Source organism: Mustela nivalis (genome assembly GCF_964662115.1).
Source record: "Mustela nivalis genome assembly, chromosome: 2".
NCBI lineage: Eukaryota > Metazoa > Chordata > Mammalia > Carnivora > Mustelidae > Mustela > Mustela nivalis.
In genome coordinates, this window is record NC_139021.1 from 182954024 (window position 1) to 182958766 (window position 4743).

At 48.3% G+C, this 4743-nt stretch overlaps 1 long non-coding RNA gene across 3 annotated transcripts; it reads left to right on the plus strand.

Annotated features, from left to right (window-relative positions):
• Positions 1 to 95: 95 nt before the first annotated feature.
• On the plus strand, positions 96 to 3846 carry LOC309859274. Of its 3 annotated transcripts, none has more exons than XR_014308652.1 (4): positions 96 to 271; positions 1143 to 1215; positions 1318 to 1487; positions 3328 to 3846. It is a non-coding gene; the product is annotated as an uncharacterized lncRNA (long non-coding RNA). The 3 variants fall into 3 exon arrangements; XR_014308653.1 differs by having other exon boundaries at positions 3725 to 3846; XR_014308654.1 differs by having other exon boundaries at positions 1318 to 1483; positions 3725 to 3846.
• Positions 3847 to 4743: the final 897 nt, after the last annotated feature.

A 4743-nucleotide genomic window follows, 5' to 3' on the forward strand; every position in this document is an offset into this window, starting at 1 on the left:
AACCATTCGAATTTGGCGCTAAGCGCTGCGATTGGACGGGGCGGCGCCACAGCGGACCAATGGGCGGGCGAGAGGGCGGGGCGAGGGCGGGGCCAGAGGGGAGGGCGCGGGCCCCGCGGGGCAGGAGCGCGGCTGGCGGGCTCCCTGCGCACCTGCGGAAGACGCGGGGCTCCCGCCCGGGACGCGGTGAAAAAGGCGGAACCGGACCTTGGTCTTACTGCCGGGCACAGCCCCCTGCCTCCTCTTCTGGACGGACGAACAGCTGTACACAGTATGCTACTCACTGCCGGAAGGCTTAAACACTCTGAGAACGGGGGCGCCTGGGTGGCTCAGTGGGTTGAGCCTCTGCCTTCTGCTCAGGTCGTGATCCCAGCGTCCTGGGGAGCCTGCTTCCCCCTCGCTCTCGCCTGCCTGTCTCTCTGCCTACTTGTGATCTCTGTCTGTCAAATACATAAATAAAACCTTTTAAAAAATGATGAGAACTTCCCATATCTCATCAAAGATAACCAATGATAAACAATAATTGTGTCTTTTCCCAGTTATACATGTTATCAGTCCCCTTCGAAAACACACTAAAGAGATCATAGTATGCACATTGTTCTATACTTGGTGCTCTCTGCTTAAGTAATCCTGTGGGTATCACCCCTGGGGACGTCTCTCCTCTTTACTTTCTTCTGGGTGGCTGCAGAGCACTGGGCTCCAGAAGCCATGATTTCTGTAATCACTGTTACTGTGCATTTAGCTTTGCAGTATTTTCCTATTAGAAAAAAAAAAAAATCTCCAACTAAAAGAGCCCCTGTGATACAAAACCGATGGCTTCTGAAATAACCGCAGGATTCCATTCTAGAGCCACTTGCCTGGTTGGGGGGGAAGGGGAGGGTCCTGTGGAAAAACGTGGTGTGAACTGAATGAAGCCAGAATATGCTCCGCTGATGCCCATCCTCCTTGTCACCCCCCCGCCTCCCCCACCAGCTCACCCTACAACCCCCGGAGCTTGGCTTTCCTTGGTCAGCAACTGCCTTTCTCATAGCGTGGACTGGGGACCCCTGAGGAAATCTGAGATCCTGGCGGGGGGTGGGTGCGGGGTCCTTGGGATCAAAACCATGTTCATAAGAACACCAGACCTTCTTTGTCCTTTTTAGGCTCCTTTTTTCAGTAGGGTGGAGTTTCCTGAACGCAGAAGCCGATGTAAAAAACCAGCTGTCTTACTCTGAGGTATTATAGATTTTTGCAAAAACAGAAAATACTCCTGTTCGTATCAGTATCTTAAGAAAAGTAGATGTATCTCATAAAAATATGATTTTATGTTCATACAAGACATTTCATCATTGCTTTGAAATGAATGGATGAATGACGTTTGAATCTTTCTGCTCCTGAGTGGAAACTCAGAGACAGAGCACCTTCAGGAATATGGAAAAGCTCCTCGGAGTGAAGTGTGCACGCACAGGACCTCCAACTCCTAATTGTCTGTGACAAGGCTGATGTAGGTAATTTAAATGCGTGGATGCTATTAACCTTCTTCAGAGGATTAATTTCCACCACCCCCCCTTTCCACCACCGCGGAAAGCGCATCTCTGAACAACCCCATAAAATGCTACTTTTGTCACTCTAATTACTGCTTGTTATCAGGGAGGGCTCTGTGACCTTTCTGGGGCAGCCTAATTAGAACTGGGAGGTGCTAGACTTCCTGTCAAATAATCTTACAAACACGCCCCAGTACACGGAGCTGATTCTCTAGACAGAGCAGGAGTTGCGGGAAGACTCAGGGGGTTGTTGGCAAAGTGGTGGGTCTTGGCAGGCCGCACTGCCCTCTTTAGACTGTTGGATGGCAAACATTAGCAGGGGAGCTTTCTGCTGGCTTCGAAGCTTGGCCCACCACCTAAGACTTCATTGAAAACACAGATATCGGTCCTGCAAGAGGAATCCCATGCCCCATTAGCAGGGTTGGCACCTGGACCCCAGGCTTCACTCCAACACCATCGGAGTCTCGAATAGAATTTAGAATGGGGACCCTGTTAGAGCAACAGTCACCACGACGGGCGGGAAAGGGCTTTGGCCTGAAGAGTTCTCAGGGAATCAATTTCCAAGTCTTTAGAGCCCTCACACTCTTCTGTCCAAACCATTCAGGCCAGGAAAGTGTCTCTAGGAGGTTCCCTGCCCCTGTGCCCCCTCTCCCTGGTCCTGCACATCCCCCTTGTCACTTTCACTTGCCTGAAATTTACTTGGGTAATTGTCCCAGGCACCCAAGAAGGGACCATTCAAAAATCCCCTTCAACTCTGTGCCCGTCCCCTGATTGAAGAGCGTATTTCCAACAAATGGAACATATGTTAAAAAATACTTATCAACTTTGAAACATGTACATTGTTTTGCACATTTGAGTTCCAGTAAATACTACCTTCTGTAATCCCTGACATGTCGTCCAATAGAGAAGGTGGAGGGAGGAAGGCGCGGGGCAGGGACATCCGGGCTCCCCTCCTGGGCAGGCTATGCCCCGACAAGTGTGGTCAGTCTGGGTTGAGTCCCACCCTGGCACTCTAGGAAACACCCTCAGTAGATGCTCCAAGCCCATGTGTGACCCCCAAGGCTGCAGGAAGGGGTTGTGGTGCCAGGCATCCCCGGAGCCCCTTGCTTCCCAACTTCCCTTCCATTCCAGATCTCTTAGTCACCCCTCCTCAGGCCAGCCTTCCAGTCTCCGGGGCAGAGGAGGGCCTCAAAGTGGGGGTGCGGGACAGAGCAGGGGGCCAGCCCTAGTCAGCACTCTTTCCCCTGGGTTCCCTAATCAGGTGGACCATCTTCCTTGAGCAAGATCCCAATTGCCTCTCACCCAGCCCTTTAGCCAGTATTCCGTGGGAGGGCAGCCCGGTGGTCTTGAGGTTGTAGGTCCCAAGGGTTCCCAGCTGTTCCCCACACTGGATGCCCTGGGCCTTTCTTCCTGGCTTGTCTGGGAGGTCAGGTCCACCTAAATTCAAGCATATAAGGGACCACAGGTCTTCCCACCTTCAAATTCTGTCTGCATTTACCCACTCTCTACAAATCTGAAAGGGGGGTGCCATAATCCTGCTGATCTCTGGGACCTCAGCTCTGAACCATCACCAGCTCTGGAGCCATCACCACGGAACAGGGAGTGAGCGGCTGTGCACGTTACCCCCAGATCACATGACTTGCTGGCTAACGCCCTTCAGAGGCTGTTAACTGCTTTTGGGAAAGACTCCAAACTCCTGCCAGGACCTAAGAGGTCACAAGAGACCTTGGACCTCCTGCCTCCTTGATTTCCTTGATCCCAATCACTTCAGTGCCCTAACCACTGAGCTCTTCCTTCCTCAAAGATGCTCAGCTCCCTCTAGCCTGAGGGCTGCTGATTCTTCTCTTCTCGCTCCTGGACACTCACTGGGTCAGGAAGAGGAGGTGAGCTTTGCAGAGTGACCGAGCCCCTCCCAGAACAGGTAGTTAAAGACTCTGCCTGGAGAGGAAGCATCCTGGTTGTACCCAGACCTATGAACACCTGCTCCGGCCAAGGTGTGTTTCCACGTCAACCGTGTGTACTCATCCTGGATTAACCTGGTGAAAAGGGGAATCAGAACTGTGATCTCTACTCTCTGAGTTAGGAAAAAAGAAAACAAAACAAAACTGGGACAGAATATGGCATCGAAAACCATGAAAGAAATTTTGAAAAACTTTTTTTCTTTTAATTTGAGAAGCTAATACTATATGCTGTCATTATAGAGTATTTGGAAAATATGCGATTGTGGAAGGAAGAAAAATTTACCCCAAGATGAACAGAAGAAAATCACGTTTTTGTCTGTGTAATGTTTCTTTTGCTTAATAAACATATTTGTGTATACACATTCCATTTTATTTCTTTTTTTTTTTTTTTTAAAGATTTTATTTATTTATTTGTCAGAGAGAGAGCGAGCGAGAGCGAGCACAGGCAGACAGAGTGGAAGGCAGAGTCAGAGGGAGAAGCAGGCTCCCTGCGGAGCAAGGAGCCCGATGTGGGACTCGATCCCAGGACGCTGGGATCATGACCTGAGCCGAAGGCAGCTGCTTAACCAACTGAGCCACCCAGGCGTCCCTCCATTTTATTTCTTATGCTTTCATTTATCATTAAACATTTTCTCTTTCATTCCTGGTGAATGTCAGTCACCTTAAGGACCCTATTTCAGCTATGTTTCAACATTTAGTTTTTTTCCCCTAACATTTGCTTATTACAAATCATGCTGTGATTAACATCAGAAACCTTGTTTTGATGTAACAGATTATGTTCTTAGTTTCTAGCTCCTGAGGCCTATTTGCCAGATCAAATGATACTTGCTTCACATTATCTAACCGCTTGCTTTTCAAAAAGGTTGTAACAATTTATCTACCCAGATCAATGCTTGAGAACGTCTGTCTTACCATGGGCTCTTCACATTTACATTTTCTGTTAATTTCTCTGCTAACTTGATAAGCTGAAGGCATTCAATTTCAATTTTTAAATTACTAGTTAGGTTGAACACTTTTCCTTACCTATTTAAACTTTTCCTCTTTTTCTCTTTTGGGCTTTGGGCTAAGAGTCTTCTGTGCCCTTTGCCTAATTTTCTGGCCATGTTCTAAAGTTTTCCTTATTTATTTATTTCACAAATCTATACATCCTTGCTCAGTCAAGTTAGTGAAATTTTTAGAGTCAGTCATTTAGCCCAAGAATATTTAAAGCCATGCATTGTATTCCTTAGATAAATGTGTGTGAAGAATAAAACTCTCCA